Here is a 26,920-nt window from a genome sequence, read left to right as displayed (position 1 = left end):
GAGTTCGAGCCCCGCGTCGGGCTCTGGGCTGATGGCTCAGAGCCTGGAGCCTGTTTCCGACTCTGTGACTCCCTCTCTCTCTGCCCCTCCCCCGTTCATGCTCTGTCTCTCTCTGTCCCAAAAATAAATAAACGTTGAAAAAAAAAAAATTAAAAAAAAAAAAAAATAAACATTTAAAAAAAATTTTTTTAATTGCTTTAAAAATAAAATCACCTCATTTACAGGAAGGATAGGACAAATACAGCAAATCTGAAAGATTTAGAGAAAATAAGCCACCTAGAATCCCATTCGCCTAATGCATTTAATATCAGCGATTGAGTTTATTTCCTCCTAGATTTTCTGTATGTATATTTGAAGATGACGGAAATCATACTGTATACAATTATGGATTCTGTGCTCTTATATTTATTTATTTATTTATTTATTTAATGTTTATTTTTATTTTTTAAAATATTTTTTTAATATTTTCTTTTTTTTTAATGTTTCTGTTTATTTTTGAGAGAGACAGAGACAGAGTGCGAATGAGGGAGGGACAGAGAGAGAGGGAGACACCAAATCCGAAGCAGGGTCCAGGCTCTGAGCTGTCTGCACAAAACCCTAGGCGGGGCTCAAAATCACCAACCGTGAGAATGTGCCCTGAGCCGAAGTCGGACGCTCAACCGACTGAGCCACTCAGGCGCCCCAAAGTATTTTTTAATGTTTGTTTATTTTTGAGAGCGCAAGAGACAGAGTATGAGTGGGGGAGGGGCAGAGAGAGAGGGAGACACAGAATCCGAAGCAGGCTCCAGGCTCCGAGCTGTCAGCACACAGCCCAGTGATGTGGAGCTCAAACTCAGGAGTCGTGAGATCATGACCTGAGCTGAAGCTGGAAGCTCACCCGATTGAGCGACCCCGGTGACCCTGTGCTTTAAAAAAATTTTTTTAATGTTTATTTATATTTGAGAGAGAGACACAGTGTGTGACTGGGAGAGGAGAGAGAGAGAGGGAGACAGAATCCAAAGCAGAATCCAAAGCTGAGCTGTCAGCACAGAGCCTGATATGGGGCTTGAACTCACAAGTCGTAAGATCATGACCTGAGCCAGAGTTGGACGCCCAACGGACTGGGCCACCCAGGTGTCCCTAAATATAAGATTGTCTCATACGCATTTTCCTTGTTGCTAACCAGGTTTTCCTAACTATCCTTTTAACATATGAATAATACATTGTTAAATAAACAAATCGTAATTTACTTGTATTGTTAGATGTTTAGACTCTTTCCAATTTCTTGATATTATAAATATCACATCAATACACATTTTCCTGTATATTTTCTCTTCCATGCTTTAGATTACCTTCTTAGAATTGATTTTCAGAATTTTCAAAACATAAAATGTTCCAGGACATCAACATTTTATGACTCTTTATATATACTGCCAAATTGCTTTTCAAAGGGATTATATCAAGGTGTAGTCCCAAGAATGACGTGTGAGAATAACAAATCTCAGTGTACCCTTGAAAACAGTGGCCTATTACATCATTAATTTTTTTTTTTTTTTTGCAGTTTCAGTTTCCAGGATGTGATAATAAACAAGTGAATACATGGTATATCAGATGGTGATAAGCACTGTGGAGATCAGCAAACTGAGGGAAGGGAGAGTGGTAAGGGGCTGGGGGTTGCTATTTAAATAGAATGATCAGGAAAGACCTCTCTAAAAGGATGGCATTTGAGTAAGAGCTGAAGGAAGAGAGGAAGCAAGATATAAGAATCATCTGAGAGAAGATGCTTTCCGGCAGAGAAAACACCAAGAAAGGCCCTAAGGTAGATTTCTGTTTATTGAACAGTCCTGGAGGAACAGCAAGAGGGCCAGAGTGTTCCTGTTGCTGAGAAGAGGGGTGTGTGGAAAGAGAGGAGACCCAAAGGAAAGTGGGCAGTCAGGACATGTAAGGCTTTATCAGCCACTGTAAGGACTTTCTTTTTTCTTTTAGAGAGAGAGAGCATGCTCATAGTGGGGGAGAGGAGCAGAAGGAGAGAGGGACAATCTTAAGCAGGGTCCATGCTCAGTGTGGAGCCCAATATGGGGCTTGATCCCGTGACCCTGGGATCATGGCCTGAGCCTAAATCAAGAGTCAGACACTCAAGTGACTGAGCCACCCAGGCGCCCCATAAGGACTTCTTTTATTTTGAGCTAGATGGGAAGGCACTGAAGGGTTTCCAAAAGAGGGGAGTCGGGAATTGTCTTTTGTTTTATATGATTAGCCGATGTGTTCAGAATAGATGAAATATGCTCAAAACCAAACTCGGCCTCTTCCCCAGCAAACCTCCTACATTCCTAGCATCTCCATCCTCTTGATTCATCAATGCTCAAAACCTCAGTCATCTTTTGCATCTCAAAACCAACTGTCACCAAACCCTGTCAATCCTCCCTCCAAAATGTCACTTGCGTTTTTGCCTTCTTTATCCATTCCTATTGTCTAAACCCTACCACGATCTAACTGGTCCTCCCATCTTCTATCTTTCTGTTCACCACTCATACCACTCAGTGCTTGTCAGAGCAATCCTCCTAGCAAAGCTGATCATTTATGGGTTTACCCTTTATCTTTGCTACCCCTTCCCCCAATAAAGTCCAAATTCTTTTTTTTTTTTTTTAATTTTTTTTTTCAACGTTTATTTATTTTTGGGACAGAGAGGGACAGAGCATGAACGGGAGAGGGGCAGAGAGAGAGGGAGACACAGAATCGGAAACAGGCTCCAGGCTCCGAGCCATCAGCCCAGAGCCCGACGAGGGGCTCGAACTCACGGACCGTGAGATCGTGACCTGGCTGAAGTCGGACGCCCAACCGACTGCGCCACCCAGGCGCCCCTAAAGTCCAAATTCTTTAGAATGGAATTCAAACTCTACCACAATCTGATTCTAATCCAGCAGTCAAAACTTATCTCCCATTCTTACTCAGAATTAAGTGTGCCTTCCTGTCTAACAAGTTTTCGGACCCAGCTGTGGACTTTCTCACCATACACCTTTGCTTACATTGTCTCCCCTTCCCTTCCGGCCCCACCCAGAAATCCCACCCATACTTCTAGGACCACCCCAAGCGTCACTTTCTTCACGAATACGTACTGAATCTCCCTGGCTGGAATTTATGCTTCTTTCTTTTTTGGCTCCCATAAACTCTACTTCATTACCCACACATTCTGTATCATATTAAACCAGAGTTTTGTGGGTATGCTTTCCTTCCTATGTGGTGATAAGTTTCTTGAGAACCCATATCTTAGCCATCTTTATCTCCTAGAGTACTTATTCCAATGCCTTAAGGAGGGGTGCCTGCATGGCTCAGTCAGTTGAACATCCCACTCGTGATTTTGGCTCAGGTCATGACCTCTTGGTTCATGGAATGGAGCCCCATGTCAGGCTCCGTGCTGACCATGCAGAGCCTGCTTGGGATTCTCTCTCTCCCTCTCTCTCTGCCCCTCCCCCACTCATGCTCTCCGTGTCTCTCTCTCTCTCTCTCACAATAAATAAATAAACATTAAAAAAGAAACCAATGCCTTGAAGATATTAGGCGTCCAATAAATGTTTCTGGAATTTAAACTCTCCAAGGCCCTGTTGCTAATTTGTTGTTGAAACAGAACTAGGATTCAGATCACCTGATTCTCAGCTCTGTGCACCTTTCCCCATACCATTCTTCTGATTTCTTCTCTCTGTGATTTATTGTCATCTCATCTGAAGTACATTTGAAACCTCTGAGGAATTTTAACAAAGAATGATTAAACAAAGAACAAATGGTGGAATTTTTTTCCCATGCAGCCATTTAAGTTAAAGTGAACCTAATTTAGGGGCACTAAAAATCTGACTTTGGAGGCACCTGGCTGGCTTAGTTGGTAGAACATGGACCCGTGATCTTGGGGTTGTAAGTTCGAGCCCACACTGGGTGAAGAAATTACTTAAAAATAAAATCTTCAAGGCAAATTTGACTTTGAATTTAAAAATAAAAAGTATAAAACATGTTTTATAAATAATTATATACATGTTTAGAAATTTTTTAGCTTCTTAGAGTTTGATTTTTGAGTTACACTTAATCTTTTAGGAGCCAAGTCACCAAGTTTCTTAGTAGCTCCAAATTTGTAGTCTGGGGGAAAAAGGTGTGTTTGATTTGGTTTAACAGCTGGAAGCAACATTTCTAGCCCCTAAGAATAGGAGAGGGCTTAAACATTTGGGATGAGACCCTGAGGCAAAGTATAATTCCCAATTCTCCCAATCCTCCCCATCTTGGAAAAATAGCGCAAGGCGCTACCGTTCTCAACTAGGATTCCCCTTTGGTAGTTGAAGTTAAATAAGTAAACTATATTCCCACGTGTGTTATACATAAGTATATGTAAAATGAGCATAAAATTAAGTTATAGTATTGAAAATATAGTAATAGCTAGCATTAATAGGTACATATGAGAATTCTTTTTGAGTGATGAATGTGGATACCTTGGGGAAACGCAGACTTGACTGAATTAAGACACATATTTTAGGGAGACCATTAGAGAATTGTGTAAGGTAGCAGGGGGGAAGAAAGGCGATGGAATGACTCTTTCTCTCCTAAATAGTTTTGCCTTCTCTCCGTTGCAACTGGGAAGAGGTCAGCACTGCTATGAAAAATGTCCCGTTGAGGTCTTCACAAATTCAAAAGAAATGGGATGAAATTAAAGCCCTATGTTTTATAGGGAAAAAAAGGACACAACTGAAGCACAAATTCGCCTCCCTCTGCTCTGTCTCACCCTGAGGGTTATGGCAACAACTGACCTGTGAACCTGATGACAATTGTAATGCAGGATCATAGAAGTGACAGTAGCCTCGGAAGTAGTTTCATCTACCTCCTTTCCTTGGTGAGTAAGCCCCAAACTGCCCCCAAACAAAGAGTTAGCATTTAAGAAACTTTCCCATAAGCAATTTCCCCCAACTATAACCTAAATTCTACCTTACAGAGTGACGTGGACAATTTTTTCTTGAGCCCTACATGGAGATGTGAAAACAGCTTTTTGCCATAGCTAATGATGATAACCATTTCTGTATCATAGGGGTTATATTTCTGGGCCACGGAGAGAGAGCACAAAGTAATGGGTACAAATTCAGGCCTGGAGACAGACAGAGTGGTGCTTAAGCCACAGCTATATGATCACTGGCAATTTACTTAAGCTCTCTAAACCTCAATTTCCTCACCCATAATGTGAGGATGATAATACCATCCAGCCGATCAAATTACTGTGAAGAATAGTCTAGAACAAGTGCTGTCCAATGGAAATATAATTTGACTCTGCAAATATGAGTTCCATACATAATTGAAAATTTTCTAGTAGGCCCAGTAAGAAAAGTAAAAAGACACAGGTGAAATTAATTTCAGTAATATATTTTCCTTAACACATCCAAAATATTTCAACATGCAAAAACAGTTAATGAGATAATTGTGTGAGATAATTAGTGAGATATTCCCTTTTGTGTACCAAGTGTTTGAAATCTAATGTATATTTTTTTTTAATTTTTTTTTCAACGTTTATTTATTTTTGGGACAGAGAGAGACAGAGGATGAACGGGGGAGGGGCAGAGAGAGAGGGAGACACAGAATCGGAAACAGGCTCCAGGCTCTGAGCCATCAGCCCAGAGCCCGACGCGGGGCTCGAACTCACGGACCGCGAGATCGTGACCTGGCTGAAGTCGGACGCGTAACCGACTGCGCCACCCAGGCGCCCCTCTAATGTATATTTTACACGTACAGTTTATCTCAACTCAAACCAGCCACATTTCCGTGGCTATTAGCAAACTATAGGTCTAGAAAAAGGCTACAAAGCATCTAGCATGATGCTAGGCGTGTAGTGAATGTCAAGAAGTTGGTGCTTCCAATATTATCATTAATACTATTCTCAGAGAACAATGTCATCTTCTCAAAGCCTTTGCTTTTCCAGACTGATGCTAATAGCACTAGGATGCCATTAGGGATACCTGGAGAGACTGGCGGCGGTGTTGCTCAAGCCTGAACCTTCCATCTACTTCAAGGGCAACATCCTCATGGTTGCTCTCTATCCTGTTATACGGAGGGGTCCACGATAAGTGGGATCTGCCTGGAGAATATATCCACTGAATGCCAATGACTTTCAGGTACTGACACATTAAACCCCAAGAAGTAGGCACCTCCCCTCATCTGCTACCTTCTCATAGAAATAGGACAGGCTAGGGCATTTGCTAATGTAACCATTTGCTCTGATATTTTGTCCCTTATAAATAGTGAGGTGCCATGTGATACGCTGTGTTCAAAAGTTGATTTGATAAGTTAAACGTTGTTACCATATAACCCAGCAAGCCCACCGGGTATCCCCAAGAGAGTTCTAAAACATACCCGCACAAAAACTTGTGCACAAATGTACATGGCGTTATTCAAAAAGGCCAAGAAGTAGAAGCAACCCGAATGTCCACTAACTGATGAATAAGTAAACAAAATGTGGCATATGCTTACAATGAAACTTTATTCAGCCACAAAAAGGAAACGGAGGGCTGACACATACTACAAGCATGAATGGATCCTGCAAACATTATGTTGAGTAAAAGAAGGCCCCATACTGTACAATTCCCTTTATCTGAAATGCCCACAGTGGGACAATGCGTAGAGACAGAAACTAGATTAGTGATTTTCAAGGGCTGCAGGGAGGGGAGAATTGAGAGTGCCTGCTCATAGGTATGGGGTTTCTTTCTGGAGTGATGGGAAAGTTCTGGAATTAGATACTGGCAATGGTTATACAACACTGTGAATGTAGAAGAAACCACTGAATTATATTTAAAAAAAAAAAAAAGTTGATTTGTTGTCCCAAGGAAGCACTAATCAAACAAGCAAGAATTTCAGAATAGAGAAGTATTTGTAAGACTTTAAAATTAGAAGAGATTAGGAGCATCTGGGTGGCTCAGTGGGTTAAGCGTCCGAGTTTGGCTCAGGTCACGATCTCACAGCTCGTGAGTTCTAAGCCCCACATCAGGCTCTGTGCTGACAGCTCAGAGCCTGGAGCCTGCTTCACATTCTGTGTCTGCCTCTTTCTCTCTGCCCTTCCCCCACTCGCTCTGTTTCTCTCGCTCAAAAATAAACAGAAACGTTAAAATTTTTTTAAAAAACAAGTAAAATTAGAAGAGATCAAGGGCACCTGGGTGGCTCAGTCGGTTAAGCCTCTCACCCTTGGTTTCGGCTCAGGTCATGATCTCGCAGGTTTGCGGGTTCAAGCCCCTGCATCAGGCTCTGCACTGGCAGCATGGAGCCTGCTTGCGTTTCCCCCTCTCCCTCTCTGTGCTCCTCCCCCACTCACGCTGCCCCTGTCTCTCTCAGAATAAATAAATAAACTTAAAAAAAAATTAGAAGACTGGGATGCCTGGGTGGTTCAGTGAGTTGAGCATCCGACTCTCGATTTCGGCTCGGGACATGATCCCATAGTTCATGGGTTCAAGCCCCACGTTGGGCTCTGCGCTGACAATGGGGAGCCTGCTTGGGATTCTCTCTCCCTCTCTCTGCCCCTCTCCTGCTCTCACACACACACACTCTCTCCAAATAAATAAATGAAGTTAAAAAAATTAGAAGAGATCACTCATGCCAAAAAAGATTATTTGATAGGCTATCATCTTTAACCAGAGCATACATAATATCAAACCTTTCTCTCCTTTCCATCAATTAAAATTGTTCTGCACTTTACCATTAAGCTATTAAGTAAGAGAGTACAAACCCGAAGGGCACACACACACACACACACACACACATACATAAACATAAATGTGTAAATGTGTCAGAGTGTTCTGGAAGACCGAACTGGTTCCTCTCTCAAGGCTCCCATTTTGCCCTCAGGACGGCCCCACCGCTCTCCAGTACCACCTGCCCTACTGTGTGCACAGCAGTTGAGGCACGGGCTCCAGAACCACTCAGCCTCTGTGAAAGTCTGGGTCTGACCACTCACTGATTTGTGATTTGGGGCAACTTTCCTAACGTCTCTATCCCACAGGTTGTCTTTGCAAGGATTAAGAGAGTTAGTATATATAAAGGACGCGGATGAATGCCTGGCCTGTGGTAGATACTTTGTAAGTGTTTTAAAAACAAAAATTTTAAAAGTGTTTTTAACCCCCTGACCCCACATCACGCCGGAGGTGCCGGAGTGTACTTTCCCTCTGTCTGGAACGTTCTTTCTGTACAATAGCACTGGCTCTCTCTTCTTTCAGTGCTGCGCTCAGATATCACCTCAGTGGCCCCGATCGTTCTCCCCCCTTCCTGGCGTGTTTCTGTTTGTAGCATTTTCTGCATTCTGATATACAAAATGATAATTCGCTTATGTATCTTCTTGGTGGCCCATCAACTCCTACCAGAAGGCAGAGATCTTATCCGTCCATTTGCCACTCAGCCCTACGTGTCCAGAGAAGCAGCTGCTACAGAGAAAAGTACCCCACCGTGTTTTCTGGTGAACAGATGGGGGTTACTCCTGGGCAGCGTCCTGGGGACCAGGTTAGGAGTAGGTGTCCCTTTCACGGAATACCCCTTTGCATTTCGTATTTTACCACGTGCTTCTGTTCCTTTTGTAACAACAAAAAGTGAGAAATAAAATACTGGAAATTAGTACAGGGTCCAGAGAGAAGCCGAAAGCACGAAGCATTAAGACTTCAGGCATCAGTGACCAGAGGAGGATTCTAGAGGAAGGCATGAGCATACTCCTACAGGCCCCCGTTAGACTTCGTCCCTGAGTATAAAGTGGAGTGACACTTCAGAAATGGCACTCAGCCCTAGTCTTGAAGCACAGCATGTACACAGGTTAGCGAGAAGTCTTAATAAGATCATTCGTATTATGCAATGTGTGTCCTGTACCTATGGGTACAATGAGAAATTTTTCCATGGCAAAAGGCCTGTTTCCAGGCACAGTAAACAGAGCGTTTGCTGAGGGTTATTTGCCCCCTTCCACCACAGCAGCGTGGGCAGGCAGGTGGCCGTGGCGTGTGCGCCTCCTTGGGCAGAGACAGACGGTCTGTGTCCATGGCCTGAGAACACTGCCCTTCCTCATTTCCTAATAGGTCCTCTGGAAACATGATAAACATTAAAGGAGCCCTTGTAAGAGACTTGGACTTCAAATGAACTGTTCTGTAAACGTATCCCAATTGATTTGGGGTAAAACTCTGCTCTAAGCTGCTTTTGGGGTCCCCTCATCTCTCTTTTCAGTCTCTCCCTTTCCTTTCCAATGCTATACTACCTTTATGCTCTCTTCTGTCAGCAGGAAAACAACTGATGAGGCCCTAGCCCCTTGGATAATGTATTACTCCTTCCACATTTCTTTTGCATTTAAAGAGGGGTTAATTGGAAAGAAATAATCATGGTGATGCTGTTGATAATGATATAAATATCTATAAATCTCCAGTAGAGTAATTTACTTCTAGGTTTGAATAACAGAAGTGCTCTTTTTACCTGATTTTATTTTATTTTGAAATGTTTATTTATTTTGAGAGAGAGAATGAGTGGGGGAGGGACAGAGAGAGAGGGAGACAGAGAATCCAAAGAGGGCTCCGCGCTGACAGCAGAGAGCCCAGTGCGTGGTTCAAACCCACAAACCGTGAGATCATGACCTAAGCTGAAGTCAGGCACTTAACCTACTGAGCCACCCAGGAGCCCCTCACCTGATTTTTTAATGTGCTTGTTGATTTATTTCCTATAGGTTTTTTGTAGAAAAGGTAGCATGACAATAGAATTTCAAAGGACAACATCCCAAACCTCATTTTCCTAACGCAACAATTGTTTTTACTTTTTACATATTGCCTTCAAGTTTTGCTAATACTAGGAAGCTACATGGCGAGGGCACTATATTGAGTCAGATTGGGATTTTTATCTCTCACTGTCGCAAATTAGCTGTACAACCTCAGAGGGTTGTGTAACCGCCCTTTGCTTGAGTTTCCCAAAGTATAAAATAAAGAGGCTAGACCAAATGGATGATCTTTAAGATTCCTCCACCTTTAACAGTCTATGAGTTTTATCTATAATCTACTTTTTTGTTTCATGATATTCACATGGAATGGTATATGGAATAAACACGCTAAGAAATGTTTGCAAAGTTAGTTGACTTTGTAAACTATGTCTGGGAAATATTTCCATATATAATGAGTTCTGCAAAGGTAGGGTTATAATGACAAACCCCAGGGATTTCAAAAGTAGCTACCAGATTACCAAAAAGCTACAAAAATTAATATCAATACATGCGTGATATGTTTGCAACTAAAGTGTTAGCAAGCTCACCCATAAATTCTAAGTAATACACTTAGTTTGATAAGACCATTCTCATCTTTGTTGATATACAGTTGTTAATTCCTAATGTAAATACAAGAATGTTACATCAGTGTAATTTTTCCATGTGGTATTCTTAACTTTTAAAGGCTCTTTATAAGGAAATCAAAGAGGAAGAACAAAAAGAAAGGAGTGACTCTATCTAACTTAGATCATATTGGCAGAAACATGTGAATATAAATGTCTAAAATGTCAATAACTATTAATGGGATGAAGGAGTCACTCTCCCACACTGCCGCTTGGTGTGTGACCTGGTATAACCTTTCTGGAGGCGACTGGACAATACTAATCAAGAGCTTAAATATGTTCCTACCCTCTGTCCGGGTAATTCCACTTACAGGAATTTGTACTAGAAAAATAAGACGGGCACAAATGCTTGGTTGCAGTATCGTATATAACTGGAAAGAACTGGAAAGAATCTAAATGTCCAGAAATAGAATAGCTAAATAACTGATTACATACATTACATAAAATATACATTAAATACGTGAATATGTATATTTTTGATGTATATTCATATATTATGATGTATATATGATAAATATATATTTGTTGATATATATGTATATGTCTATAGACTTTTTTCCTGCCTCAGTCAGGTCTAATATAGATACCAAGGGTGCTCATTGCTACTGGCTTAATCACTATTAGGTCTTTTCAGTGAACAGAGGAGGTAAGAAATATATGTAAACACATACATATGTGTCGTAAATTTATATCACTAACTTCTCTTTTTTTAAATAATTTTTTAAAACTAATTGCTATTCCCAACACGGGGCGTGAACTCACAACCTCAAGATCAAGAGCCCCATGTTCTACCGACTAAGCCAGCCAGGTGCCCCTTATATCACTAACTTCTAATTCAAATTCAGAACTATGGGGTTTTTACCTAACTTCTTCTCTTTTGCATCTCGATTTCCTTCCTCCTGTGCTGTGAATCTTGGTTCTCAAGGACACCAAACCTGATAGAATTAGAAGATCCCATAATTAATATTTGCTTATCCCGTATTACCCGGAACAGCAGTATCGACACCACCACCAACGATACGACTACCAAATATGGTTTAAAAAAGTGTTTTTGCAGTCCTTTTTGTCCTTAGGAAATATCCCGTTTAGGGATATGCAGTCAGATTGCTGTGTCTTCAAGTTATTCAAAAGAATTTCTCTGTATCCCACCAATTGTATGCAAAATTAGGCTTTTAATAAAAATTAGGAATTGGATTTTTTAAAATTAGTGTTTTTATAATTATGTAGATATTTACATAATTCCAAAGTCAGGTCTCAAGGTAGACAAGTCTAATTTCTATCACCATCCCTTCTACTTCATTCCTTTCCCCCTTTTACAGGTAACTATTACTCTGTGATGTTTATCCCTCCACATGTGTATGTATGTATATATGTGTATCTACGTATGTAAATATATATTTATATCCGTTCTGACATAAACGGTAGGCTCACTTTTCTCTCCCTTGCAATCTACTTACAATGTATCCTAGAGATCAATCTATGTAAGTATATGTAAAGTTCCCTAATTCAATTTTATAACCGCACAGGACTCCATTGTGTGGATGCACCATATTTTGTTCAACGAGTCCTCTATTAATGGACATTTGGGTTGTTTCCAGTCTTTGTTATATAAATAGCTTCTGTCCTATGATTTGGTATTATATTTATACATACTCAAGTCTTAAATATAAATAGATTTTTAAAAAATAGACTTTTACTGCATGGAACTATACAAGATGACCACCTTACACCAAATAACAAGGACACTGTCAAAGACTACTAGAGTCATGTCAGAAGAAGCCAGGAGCTGATTTGAAGATGCTACTACAGGCCAAATAGGGATAATTTAGGCATTAATAAGAATAATAAATAAGATGTATTGAAACACATTGAATATGTTTTAATTAATGAGCTCAAATGATACTTAAAAATGACAACAGGGGCACCTGGGTGGCTCAGTCAGTTAAGCGTCCCACTTTGGCTCAGGGCATGATCTCAGTTTCTGAGTTCAAGCCCCAAGTTGGGCTCTCTGCTGTCAGCACAGAGCCTGGTTCAGATTCCCTGTCCCCGTCTCTCTCTGCTCCTCCCCCCACCACAAAATAAATAGACATAAAAAAATAAATAAATAAAAACAACAACACCAAAAGCAAAATTAAAAAAATTAAAAATTAAAAAAAAAATTAAATTAAAAAAAAAAAACATGATTAACCACCATGGGCACATGCCAGAAAATCAACTCAAGGAATCATAGGATTAAAATATTACTATTTTGCAATTCTTAATAAACTAATGAATCTATGTAACATAAAAGAAGAGGTTATTACATAGTGTGCACCTCCTAATGGCAAAACATACAACTACCCATGAAAGTGTCTTGCAAAAAAACCCCAAAAAACAAAACCCACCCCCACAAAAACCAAAACACTGAATCTGATAAAGCCTGTAGATAATTGTAGGAAATACACAAGACAGAAGAGATGTTAAACTATATATGGGGAGGCAATGCGAAAAATCCAAGCTGTGGGAAGGTCTACAGACAAACAGCTTGGTTTCTTCAACAAAAAAATTGCAAGGAAAAAAATATTAGAGTGGAAACCCATATATATTTAAAAAGATTTAACAGACCTATCAGCCAGTCTTAGTATGTGAACCTTATTTGGATCCTGCTTTAAACAAATTATGAAAGTAAATTACAATATTTATGAGACAATTAGAAATTTGAACACTGACTAGTTCATATTATTAAAATATTATTAATTAGTTCAGGTGTCATAATGGTTATGTTTAAAAAAAACCTTATTTTTAAGATCCAAGTTGAAATATTTTTGGTTTAGATGATGTAATTTCTGGAATTTGCTTTAAATAAAATGAGTAGAGGGATACCTGGGCGGCTCAGTCAGTTAAGTGTCCAACTTCGGCTCAGGTCATGATTACGGTTCACGAGTTTGAGCCCTGCGTTGGGCTCTGTGCTGACAGCTCAGAGCCTGGAGCCTGCTTCTGTGTCTCCCTCTCTCTCTGCCCCTCCCCTGCTCGTTCTCTCTCTCTGTCTTTCTCAAAAATAAATAAAACATTAAAAAGATTTTTTAATAAAATGAGTAGGGAAGAAGAAGAAGGTATTGATGGGTTGGCCATCATGGGTTGATGAGTACATGGGGTTCATTATGCTCTCTGTCTACCTTTGTTTATGTTTTAAATTTTCTATAATAAAGCACTAATATGCACTTATATATAATGGGTATTTTGAGGTATGTGTGTATGTATAAACATCCATTATAAAAAAATACAAGAAAATGTTAATAGTGTTTATTTCTGGATGATAGAGTTATGATTTATATTTCCTCATTTTTACTCTATTGTATATTCTATAATTTTTATGCTGCACATATATTCTTTATCAGGAAAAAGCTATTTAAAAAGAAAAATCTTTTGTATAGCAATACCATTTTCACAGTTCAACTAGAATTCACTTCTGACATAGTGAATAAAATAACTTTGTATATTTTAAATATTACTGGGCAAAGCAAATTATTTAATATTTAATTATATTTAGTTTTGAATGGGTGCAGATAATAGTTCATAAAAATATAACTCTAAGGTTTGAGGTGTGGAAATTGTGTCATTTGGTATAATAGGATAATCTTAAATTTATGGCTTAGGAGTAAACAGTTCTTTTTTTTTTTTTTTTCTCCTTCTTACATAACACAAAAACAACGGATCCACTTTGGCACCAATTTTCTCCTCCAAAGTCACCTTTGTGTGAAATGTAGCACCTCAGGTTTCAGTGAAATAACTTGCAGATGAGAAAAGGTTTCTTAACAAAATTTTCTTGTAATTTTACTACAGTGTTAGTTCCTGGCAGCCTCGGAGAGTCCTTTTTTTCATAGGTAAGTGGGTGGGAGGAATGCTCTTCTCTCCTTTCTAGAATGTAGAGAGAGCAAGCAGTTGAGATCATTCCTTTTATATCGCTGAAATAAACGCAGGGCTATGATAGTAGATGCAATTAAACAAAAAGATAGATAATGGGTAATTTTAGCGTATTAATAGTTAATACAGTGTACCTCAAGGTTTGCTATTCGATTATGGGAAATGAGTTCTTTAAGATCAGTAAAATTGTTTAAAACCAACTTATAAAAACTAGCGTGATTTATAATTACATATGGACATCTAATAATCGTTATATCATCTGAATGATCTGTAATCAGATAAGTAACCCTTCATTTATTCTGAAATAAAGAGGTTTCATTTATCTAGTGTTCCTTCTTTCTTTTGTTCACATGTAATTTTCTCCTAAAGAAACCATACTTAGCTGGGTTATGAAACACAGTAACTGAGTATCGTTCAAGTAACATTTTGTTCTAAAAGCAAAATCATGGGTAGCTGTGATTATTCATTTGGAAGTGGAATTTTCTGATTTAACAAACGGCTAGGGGGCAGATAATGTTGACTTGGGTCCCCTTGTCCCTTTGAGGTTCCATGGATGATTATAGATTTCACATAAATTCAGTCTACCGTTGCAACTGTGTGCCAGGCTTTGTGCTAAGTGTTTTCACATATAATCTCAATTATTGACTACAATAACCCTGTGAAATAGTTATTTGGGAGAGAGGTTAAGTTTCTTGCTCAAGGTCACACGGTCATCCAGTGCCTTGCAAATCTCGCGTTACCACTTTTAAGTTATGAACACTGGTGAGTGAGAGCATTCAAAGCTGTCCTTGGTGCCTAGTGTGGAACCTTGTACTGGAAAGTACGTCACGTCAGCCCAGAGGATGATATTCAACTGTCTCATTGTAAGGACAGGGTTCTCTGCCTCCCCCACACTATGGGGGATATGCAGGGGTGCAGCGTGCTTCCTGTGACAGTATAGATGGAGCATTTCTCACGGAGACACAGACTGAGAAGCATCAAGGAGAAGACACGGGGAGATCTGTTCTTCATAGCAGCAAGGCAGTGCTCACTTTCTGCCCTGATCTTTTAACAAACGTTACAAAGTCAGACGTCTTTAACTCTGGGAACCAACAGTTTTGGATCTGATGACCAACAAACTAAAGCTCAACCTGAGAAATTTGATTCTTGACGTATTTCCAACAAGGGTCACTTGTTTCATCCCAGGGGACTCAAAGTTAAGAATTAAAAACCTCAACGTTAGTAAATTATATGTCTGAAGTACGGAGAGTTCTAATTAGATGTGCATCCCAAATGCCAGTAGAGCCCACTCTGTTCATTTACTCGTAACTTTATGAAAAACTGTTTGTTTGAGATGTGGTTTTTAAAAGCAATTTACCTTCAGGCTTCAAGAACGGAATGTGTGTGAAAAGAGTTTTCCAACTTTTATCGACTCGGTGATGAAAAGGAAAATATGTTTATGAGAATTTGTCTGCGTGGTAACTCAAAATTAATTGATCTATGAAACCTGAAATTTCACATGAAATGCCAAACCCAATTATAAATTTCAAACATTATTTTTCAAAGCATACCTGTGTTCTAGCTACTAATACTACAGAATCATTCTGATGGGCGTTAACTGGGCATCGAATTATTAAGTATCCCTCTAAGGTTGTATTAGAAGCTACTACTAAGAATATTTTATTTGTGGAGGCGTAAATACAGGTTACACAATACCTGGTAAGTTGACTTGAACGAAAGGATCTTAAAAATAAATAGGAACAACAAAAATAAAACATGACTAACTCTCCTGGTATCATCAAAACAAATGTTTCCAAGGACCTGAAGCCAAGAAAAAAGAAATCCAGAAACACAAAGGCCGAGATAATCGGTGAATCTACCAGGCGTCTATAAATGACAAAACAAAACACTAAAAGCCAAACCAAACAAAAAAAAATCCCACCTGCTTGGAAGGAACGGATGCTGAACAATGTTCACCCTTTCTGCCCCTCTGCCTGCCACAGAAATCCCAGCCTCCAGCTAATCTTAAAATTACCAAATCTCCAAAAATTATGGGAGATGTATGTCTTCAAATGCAGTCCTATCCAATTGCACGGATCGTATCCACATTAGCTGAAGTAGTAATTATTGAGGGAAGGGTAATCTACTTCATTCATGTTAATAACCAATTCTTTCTCCGATTTGCCACAGAGCCAATTCAACTTAATTATTAAAGCACAATAATATTGGATTGAACTATTTCTCAATCCAAGAATTTTTATTATAGAGAAAAGGCTTGGACAATTTAAGCAATTATGTGCTTCATTTCTCCTTTTCTGTAACTCCATTCTTGCTTATTTATAAGGTATTGAATTTAACTTGCTTCATTCTTAAAGGTTTACATCCTGTTGTCTTCTTTTAAAATTTTTAAACTAGATTTTGAAAGGCTGCCGAGTGTCAGGGTGGCTAGTTCCTATGAGTAACAAATCATAGTCCCTAGAGCTCAGAGTGCTGCCCTGGAGAACAACAAGCCAAATTTTGGCTGCCCTGAAAACCCTGCGTACACAGCTGATGCACATTCTAGAGTTTACCACACCTCTCCCCAAACACTTGCAAGGGTGCCCGCCCCACACAACCTCTCCTTAGATCCAGGCACACACCATTTCTTTTCACTTGGATGCAATATCGCTAAAGGGCAAGGTCTCTTGGAAGAGAATTGAACTTGGAGTCAGAATCCAAGTGAGTTCCAGCTCTTGAGGGGACGAGTGAAAGGTAATTTAGCTCCTTGGGTAAGCATGTGCCTGCTAAAGCCAGAATGCAGAGATGTGAATCCTAGTTTTTCACTTTCTCGCCGTGTGACTCTGGGCAAGTCATTTCAATCTTGTGCCTCAGTATTCCCGTCTATAAAATGCCAGTGATAGCAGTAACAGCCTCAGAGAGTAGTTGTGAGTCTTATTAGGGCCTAAAACAGAGCCTCAGGTATCCTGAGCACTCAGTAAATGTCAGCAATTGTTATTACCAGCTGCATGACCTTGGAGAACTCACCTAACCTCTGTGAAACTTTACGTCATCTCCTGTACAAAAAGGGATCACAACCTCACACGGTCTTTATGAAGACCAAATAAACTCATAGAAAGTACGTGGCCGTCAATTTTAAAACAGAAGTACCAGGCAACTCTTTCAACCGAGTAGAATTAGTTCACACACACACACACACACACACGCTCCTGAGATAGCACTTGTAACATTGCATCAGAAGAATTTGCCGACCTGTCCATCTCCCCCACTAGCATTACTTCCTCTGATTTGCCTCTGCACCCTCAGCATGTTGCACATACCTAGCACAGGACAGGTACTCAGTAAATATTTGTCGAAATGAGTATCGTCCAAACGACTGGACAGGAATTCTCAAGGCCTTTGCTAGAAATGATGGATTTTTACCACTTTTTGCCAAGCGTCCTCAGCAGACCACCCAGAAATTGGCTTGTTTTCCCTCGGGCCCAATATATTGAGATTTTGTCATTTCGAATGCAGCCAATCTTGTGTGGTTGCATTCCCTCATTCATTTTGCTTAATAAATAATTATTGAGCACCTATTGTGTGCCAGGTCCTATGCTGGGCCTCCATATGGTGCACCACGAGTGGCAAATGCCCACACGAATTTAGTGCCTGTGTACTATATTGAAAGAAACTATTTACTATAGAATCATTTACTACTGGAGATAATAAGCTCCTTGGTTTGATTACTTCATTAGAGTGATAGAATCTCAGGGTGGGAAAGAAGGGTTTTCTTGAAGTGGGAGTCCTTTATAGAGTAATAATGGAGATCAGGGATGTGACTGTTTAAGTTCAAATCCTTGCTCTGCCTTGTACAAGGTGTAAGACCTTGGGCAAATTACTGAATCCCTCGGAGCCTTATCGTTTCTCATCTGTAAGATGGGACTGGTATGATTGACGTGAGTATTAAACATGATAATGCATGCTAATCACTTATGGTACCCGTCATATACTGGGCACTCAATACGTGTTTGCTATCGTGATGAACCTGATCCCTCACCCCAGTGTTTGAACTTCCATCACAAATGTATCCAGCAAATGGGGCAAAAATGTCAGCATTCTGCTTGAATAGCCTCAGGGTCAGGGAACTTAACTACCTCCAACAGTTATCCACTTGATTGGTGGGCAAGTCTAATTGTTGATAACTTCTGGTGGGTTGAAATGTACATGCTTACATCTTCCACTCGTGGCTCCTCCCTCTGTCATTTGGGATTACTCAGAAGAAATCTGATCTCTCCTCAGCATGATAGCCCCCCCTAACTTTGGAAGGTAGCTACATAGGCTAGCTGATATCCCCATCTTCACACACCCACACACGATGTTACATTTCTTTAACCATTTTTTACATGACACTGTTTACCAGATCCCTTATCCTTTTTACTCGTGTTGAATAATCTTGTGTTTATCAATGTCTTTCTTCCACGCTGAAGGTCAGGATTCACCACATGGAACAAATGTAGCCTGGTCACAGGTGAGTACTAGAGAACGACTTCCCAACTTGAGCACTATATGTCTATTAATATAACAAAAGATTGATTTTTTTGAAGTCACATCACACTGTGTTGACTCATCATCTACTAACAATCTACAGGAGACTCTAAATCTTCCTACGTGCGCAATTGTAAGCCTTCTCGCCCCCAATCTGTACTTGTACAATTGAATTTTGGGATCTTTGAGTACTTTCTATCTGTCCCTATTAAACTTCATATTATTAGATGTGATTCATGATTACATTTTGTCAGGATTTAGCTGGGGGGGGGGTGGGGGGAGATCCTGATTGTATCATCCAGCTTACTTGTTACCCTTTCTAGTTGGTATGTCATGTCTAAATGTGTTTATCACGCTATCAGTGTCATGATTTTAGTCATCGATGAAAGTGTTAAGGACGACAGGGCTACAAACCAGACCTGCATTAGATGCCTAGAGACCTAGGTGTGCATCAGCCTCTTGAGAATTTTTTTAAAAAGCATCATTCATTCAATCAACAAATATTTATTGAGTGCCTACCATGCATCAGCTACTGTTCCATGTGTTGAGTATAGAGTGGTGACTAAAACAAAATCCCTGCCCTCATGGAGTTTACATTCTAGTAGAGGAGACAGATAATAAATAGGAAGACAGATTATTAATCCTAAGGGTTTTAAATGAAAAACTAAAGTGGGTGCAAAGCTAAGGAAGGTTGACAGTGTGGTGGAACACGGGGGAGTCCATAAACAGTATGGCTAAAGCCGAGTTGTTTTTGACGTTTGATGGCGTTGCTCGTGTCCTCCATTCCTAGTGTGCCTCTGGACCGAAAGGTGTCCCAGAGTGGGCGGCAAGTTGATTTTTCAAAACCCATTTTTCTCTATCTGGGGTCACATTAAGAAAGCAACTGATAGCACGGTGGTGAAGGATGTAGACGTCATGAAACCAAATAGGAAATTTGAAAGGACATGATTCCTCAAGAGACTTGACGACATCTCTTCATACGAGGACCTGCGGGCCCTGTGAGGCCAGCGACACTAGAACAGAATCCAGGTCATACCTCTCGATGAAGACTCCAGAAAGGAGAACTGAAAAGTCGAAAAGGAGAAAAGGTGACACTTACCTTATTCCAATCCCCATCTTCTCAAATATGGAGTGGGTTGTGAATCCAATAACTTATGAAAATTCAGGAGGATGGACTGCTTGGGCGATCCCAAAACTTGGCTCAGAGAATCTGGATATTGAACTCTGGAAAAGAATCCCACAAGGAACAGATGTGAAATCTACCTCTATTAACTGCTCTCTGCTCATGATTCTAATGCTGATAAGTTCTTCTAAATCGTTGTAGATAATCTCCAATCCCCTTTGATATTAGAGGGACTTGATAAATCTTTCTCTGGTAAAATCTGAATTGTATTTTCTGATTTGAAATTTATATTTTCACAATGATACCTTTAACATTTACATTCCTTCATTCGTTGAACATCTATTTTGTCCTAACTACTGGGTGGAGCTAGGAATACAAAGGTGAATAGAAAGAATGTGGTCCCTGCTTATAGGGGCTTTATAGTAGAGCTTCTCATAGAAGGCAAGCTAAAAATAGGAGAGGAAGCTCTGATAAAGAAGTGTACCAAGAGCTCTAGGAGGGTCACCTAACCCAGACTTTGGGAGAATTGAAAGTTACTGATTCCTAGGGCTGCCTGGGTGGATCAGTTGGTTGAGCAAACAACTCTTGATTTTGGCTCACCTCGTGATCTTATGGTTTGTGAGAACAAGCCCCACGTCAGGCTCTGTGCTGATAGCTTGGAGCCTGCTTGGGATCCTCTCTCTCCCTCTTTCTCTGCCCCTCCCCAGCTCTCACGTGTGCCTGGTCTCTCTCTCTCACTCTCAGATAAATAAACTTAGTAAAAAAGAAAGTTAGTGGCTTCTACATGGGGACTTACAAGTTATGGAGGAGTTAGTTAAAAAAAAGAAGGGGCACCTGGGTGGCACAATCGGTTACGTGTCTGACTTCAGCTCAGTTCATGATCTCTCATGTTTGTGAGTTCGAGCCCCACGTCGGGCTCTGTGCTGACAGCTCAGAGCCTGGAGCCTGCTTCAGATTCTGTGTGTGTGTCTCTCTCTCTGCCCCTCCCCAACTCATGCTCTGACTCAATCTCTCTCTCTCTTTCTTAAAAATAAATAAACGTTTTGGGGTGCCTGGGTGGCTCAGTCGGTTAAGCGTCCGACTTCGGCTCAGGTCATGATCTCACGGCTCGTGAGTTCGAGCCCCGCATCGGGCTCTGTGCTGACAGCTCGGAGCCTGGAGCCTGTTTCAGATTCTGTGTCTCCCTCTGTCTCTCTGACCCTCCCCCGTTCATGCTCTGTCTCTCTCGGTCTCAAAAGTAAATAAACGTTAAAAAAAAATAAAAATAAATAAATAAACGTTTTTAAAAATTAAAACAAAAAGAGGAGCAAGCCTGTTTGAGGTGGAGGGTGTTGCAGATGTGCATTTTTGAGGTGACAGAAATGACCGTGTGCACTGAGCAGCTGAGCACTGAAAATTAGTTCAGCATAGCTGAGACAGAGTGGTCAGAGACGACACTGGAAAGGTCAGCGGGTCCCAGTCGCTCAGAAATGTACAAGCTATGTCATAGAGGAGGCGGAATCTACTAAAATGTGTGATTGCTTGATCGTTGGAATTTTGAAGGGGGAAAGTCAAGACTGCTGCTCAGACGTTTGGCTTGAACAACGGGATGGACAGTGATGTCAGTCACTGGGACAGCAAAACGGAAACACAAAATAGAGGAGCTGTGGAGGAGAAGGGGAGAGTCCAGACGGGGTCACGTTTGGTTTGTGATGCCCGGAGAACACTGGCAGGGTAGCAGCAGGTAGTTTGATCTAGAAGTCTGAAGATACAGGTGTGGGAATCACCAGTACCTGACAGGCCACAACAGAATCCACACGGATGAAAGAGTTACCCTGAGTGAGCGCCGGGGAAGAGAAAAGACCCAAGAGAGCGTCCAGAGGAATAACAACCTCAAAGAATGGGCAGAGAAAGGATCCCCGGGGTGGAGGCCTTTGGTGGCGGGGGTTGGGGGGGGAGTGAGTAAGAAGGTGAAATCAGAGGGAGGAGAAGGAAACAAGAATGTGAGGTATCACGGAGGACAAAGGAGAAACACATGTCGAGTGGGTTGTGGTCAACAAAGGCAAATGCTGTCAAGAGATCAAGAAAATGTTGAGAAGCAGTCATGGGGTGAGCACCAAGAAGGTACTTGAGCAGGTGCCGGGCAAGAGCAGCGTCAGTGGAGGCGGAAGCCAGGTCACGGAGAGTTGAGGAACAAGTGGAGCCAACGAATGTAGACAACTATTTCGAGATGTTTGCCTTCGAGGGGCACCCGGGTGGCTCATTAGGTTGATCGTCTGACTTCGGCTCAGGTCATGGTCTTGCGGGTTCGTGGGTTTGAGCCCCGCGTCGGGCTCTGTGCTGACAGCTCGGAACCTGGAGCCTGCTTCGGGTTCTGTGTCTCCCTCTCTCTCTGCCCCTCCCCTGCTCGTGCTCTGTCTCTCTGTCTCCCTCTCAACAATAAATAAGCATTAAAAAAAAATTTTTTTTTAAAGTTTGCCTTAGAAATGGAACACATAATCCCTAGATATTCTTCCCAAAGGTGAGGAAAGAGGGCCACCACAAAGTCTTCCTCACCGCCTGTAGCCACCTGTAGCTCAGTTGACCGTATGGCAACGGTCTTGGTAGGCATGGCCGGTGTGCGAGACTGTGGTCCTACAACCAGCACTGGCTGTGGCTAAAACTGTAGAGTTAACCAAGTCTGCCGTCTGTGCTCTGCACCCAGCTCTTCCTCTGCACCCCAACCTTTCACTAGGCCTGGAAGGCCCACATGGTCTTGCCGGCCCCCGGCCCACTGTGCTGTGCTATGTAAACTGACCTCTCTGAGCAGCACCCCCCCCCCCAGGTAAAAGTCTGGTCAGATACCGTTGCTATATCATCATCGTTGTTCACCTGCTGCTATAGCTCCTGGATTGGGACCAGTCAGAGGGAGAAGAGAGAGATTTGGTCACCTTGGAATCTGGAGCAGGCAGCTGGCCCCACAGCTGGCCAGACAGCTCTCCAAGCAGGGGGCCTCTCTGAGAACAAAATCCAGAAGCCAAAATAAATGGGTCAGGTGGAAAACAGATGACCACCACTAGAAACAACGCTGAAGGTCGGTCCTAGGGAATGAAGGTGAGCCAATACATAATGGATGAACACTGTAAGGGGTTTGGACATGAGGGGAGGGGCAGGGGGCAGTCCGAGATCAAAGACGAAGAATCAGAAATGGGCTGAAGCTGTTCTGCACACACAGAGGCCAGGCACCGTTATGCTGGACAGTCTATCCCACCAGCTCTGTTATCCTTCATCTTCCCGGTGTGTTCTTTCAGTGACTCGAACGGAAGTTCCCGACGTTCACAGTTCCCCAAATCTTATTTCCACAACCCCTCTCCTTCCGTCATAAGCCTGTATTGCAAGAGGAAGATAGAAAAAGCTCTGGCCTGGGTGGTGCTAATGGGGAGCACAGAGGCACTGGCAGTAATAACCTGAGAAGGTTGTAGTTAATAGCACTCCCCAAACCTCAGAACCATGAGTTGACGCAAAGGCCTGACAAGGTTCCTTTAGGCCCTTAAATCAGTAACAAAACTAGTTGCATGGCTTAATTAGTTGAAGCATTGTTTCCAAATTGCAACTGTTCCAGGATGTCCATCTTCTGTAAAATGCACGAGGTGACTGAACGGCAAGCCTTAACTGTCTTCAGTTTGTGATTGCAGCCCAGAGAGGTGATAGAGAGCGGTGATGAGCATCACAGATAAAGACAATATTTTTGCCTTGCGCACCGACTGGCTATGCTGAGTTTTCAGCTAAAGATTTTTTTTTTTTTTTCATTTCACTTGAGTCAATAATCATTTACCCGTTGGATATTGCTTAAAGCCTAGTTTTCATCTAATTCTCGTTTAACGATATTGAAAAGGAAAAACTAAATAATAATACCTCATTTGTGTCAAGTGCATGTCTTTCAGAGAAGACATCTTAACCCATTTTATCCTATCTAATTTACAATAACAACACTTTTATAATGTAAATATGAGTAAGGGCTATTATCATTCTACAAAGTATGCATGAAAGAAACTAAAGCATGTTTGGATAAAACGATGGGTTCAATGTACCTTCCATTTTAGAGGTGTAACAGCTGGTTTGTTTTCTTTCTCTTTCTCTTTCTTTCTTTCTTTCTTCTTTTCTTTCTTTCTTTTCTTTCTTTCCATTTTCTTTCTTTCTTTTCTTTTCTTTCTTTCTACAATGAAGCCATGCTTCAGATAAACATGCTTATTAAGGTGTACCTTGCCCTCACATTTTAAGATGAAAAACACCTTGATTAAAAAAAATAACAAACACCAGGGGCGCCAGGGTGGCTCAGTCGGTTGGGCGTCCGACTTCGGCTCAGGTCATGATCTCGCGGCCCGTGAGTTCGAGCCCCGTGTCGGGCTCTGTGCTGACAGCTCAGAGCCTGGAGCCCAATTCAGATTCTGTGCCTCGCTCCCTCTCTGACCCTCCCCCGTTCATGCTCTGTCTCTCGCTGTCTCAAAAGCAAATAAACGTTAAAAAAAAATAACAAACACCAAAATGTTCAGGTGTCCTACAGATCACATCTCTCTCTCAAATCTAGATCGAAACCAATCAATTCTTTACTACCCAACTCTGACTTCAATCAGCACGCTTCTCACCAAGTTGTGCTACACATATTACTAGTCGATTGTACTAGCTCTTCCTTATATGCATTATGCTGTAATGATCTTCTCATCTCAGCTGGATTTGGCACGTACCTTCACATGCACAAATTCTGCATATATGTGAAGTCACTGACATTTTTATGCTTGTATTAGCAACCTTTTGGGGGATCACATTTTTCTGATCTTTTTATGCATCCATTCACTCGTTCTCTCATTAATGCTCTCAAGCCTTCATACATCCATTCAAAACAGTGATCATGTGCCCAAAACGTACAAGCGCTATTCTAGATGTACAGAATGAAAATAGGAAGAAGACAAAATTGCTGACTTCAGGAGACTCAGAGCCCAGTGAGGGAGCCAGAGGAGTAAACAACTGTAGTTCAGTGTGGTAGGTGTGGTGATGGAATGACAGATGAGAATGGTCTGGGGAGCATGGAGAAGGAATCGGTCTGTGTGTGAGAGGATGAGGAAGGCTTCTGAGAGAAGGTGCTCCTAGATCTCAGCATGTCAGGAAGAATGGATTGGGGTATTCCAGGTAGAAGGCACAGAATGCACAAAAGTAAAGACAAACAGGAGCACTCTATGCATCTGGCAAACGACGGGGAACATGGTAGGACAGGAAGTTCTCAGATATTCTGTGGTGAGTTCTATGTCACAATCCAAGCCCTGGACTTCACCATAGACAATTCTGTAAAGGAAAATATATGGCCCCTAGGGTTGTTTGTCCTTAGTCATGTAAGTAAAACCACATTCTACATGGGATCTATACCAAAGTGCCTTTTAAGACACTGAGTAACGTCACGACATCAAAGCTCGGGTCTGGTCTACCCAAAGTCTGTAGTCTCCATACTTCCTTACGATTATACTCCAGGGGGTGGCAGGTAAGAGCAGCCTACTTCTTCCTCAAATATCGGTGGTCACATAGCCCATTCCATTAGTATTTCAGTATAAGAAATTTCTATAGAAATATTCCCAAATACAGCATTTTCTAATGTACTGTGTTGGAGGGGTCAGGTTTTTCCTGTTCACCTCTTCCCAATCATTCAGATGTGGTACTGCCCAGCCTCCAAAGCAGTGAGAACCAACTTTACAGGCTTCTTACAGCAACCCCACACACTAGCAAGAGGCATTTGGAAAGAGTCTCTGAATATACACCTAGGGTCTGCAAGGACAGCTCTTCCCTGAAGCCTCTGAGGAGTCCTGCCTGAAGGTCCTTATGAACTGGGTCAGCAGTAGATAAAATGTGATCACTACAGAACTCACACAGAACCTTCCCTAAAATAACCCTACTGCTCGGTTAGTCCTACTCTGAATTCCCTTGTCACTTAAGAAAAGCTTTGCATCATGAAATCGCATCCTTGTTTCTATTTGGAAACTTTTCAGAGACTCTAAGTTCAAAATAACTCCTCTATTTTGGTTCCCGACCAATTATGGAATCCTCTCTAAGACATCATTTCTTCATTCATCCAACACGTCACCCATTCAACAAACATCTACTTCCTCGTTTCTGGCTATCTCTTGAAGCCAGTTCAATCAGCCTTCTGTTCCCTATTACTCCACTGAAAACACACACGTGAAGGTCACAATGACCTCTATGTTGTCCAATTTAAGGGTCAATTGTCCGTCCTCACCTTACTTTCCTCTCAGCAGCTTCTTGGCACTGATGATCACTCCCTTGTTGAAACATTTTCTTTACTTGGCTTCATACCCACACTGGCTTTCCTCCTACCTCATTGTGTATTCCTTCTCATTCTCTTTCGCTGGGTCCTTCCTCATTTCTGAATGCTGGAAGCCCCCTTGGGCTTGGTTCTCTACAATTACCCAGCCAGTCCATTGCTTTATTTTATTTTATTTTATTTTAGATTTTATTTTTAAGTAATCTCCACACCCAACGTGGGGCTCTAACTCACAACCCCGAGATCAGGAGTCTCATGCTTCACTGAGTCAGCCAGGCACCCCCAGTCCCTTGTTTTAAATACCATATCGTGGGGCGCCTGGGTGGCTCAGTCAGTTGAGTGCCTGACTCTTGATTTCAGCTCAGGTTATAATCTCACGGTTTGTGGGATCGAGCCCGAAGTCAGGCTCTGCGCTGCGTGGGATTCTCTCTCTCTCTCTCTCTCTGTCCCTCTGCCCTTCTCCTGCTCACTCTCTCTGTTGCTCTCTCAAAATAAATAAATTTTAAAAACTTAAAAAAAAAATAAATATCATGTCTTGTGCCCTGATGTCTGACTTGCAAGTTAAAAAGTGTTTTGTTTGTTTGTTTCTTTGTTTTTTCTAGAGATGCTAAAGTTGGGTTAGGCCCTGAAGGAGGAGATGAGTTGGTCCTGTCCAGGGGAGAGGAGAGGTATTTTCCCTATGGGAATAGGATGAAAAGGGGTACAAAGTTGTGAAAAAGCAAACTGTGTTCAGAGAAAAGAGGGAAGTCTGGTGTGAGTTGAAAGTGTCTATCATA

At 41.5% G+C, this 26,920-nt stretch overlaps 1 long non-coding RNA gene across 1 annotated transcript in view; it reads right to left on the bottom strand.

Annotated features, from left to right (window-relative positions):
• LOC124524375 (uncharacterized) overlaps window positions 1-26,920 on the bottom strand; it is a 50,795-nt gene that overhangs the window by 5,221 nt on the left and 18,654 nt on the right. Inside the window, exons 2-3 of the long non-coding RNA XR_006965224.1 lie at window positions 19,835-19,959; window positions 11,192-11,264 (exon numbers count right to left, since the gene is read on the bottom strand). This is a non-coding gene — a long non-coding RNA (uncharacterized LOC124524375). The remainder of the gene's footprint in view (window positions 1-11,191; window positions 11,265-19,834; window positions 19,960-26,920) is intronic.

The sequence above is a fragment of the Lynx rufus genome, unplaced genomic scaffold (genome assembly GCF_022079265.1).
Source record: "Lynx rufus isolate CCGP_SWC_20201006 ecotype Redwood Valley unplaced genomic scaffold, mLynRuf1.p SCAF_4, whole genome shotgun sequence".
NCBI lineage: Eukaryota > Metazoa > Chordata > Mammalia > Carnivora > Felidae > Lynx > Lynx rufus.
This window is presented reverse-complemented; position numbering and strand designations above follow the sequence as displayed.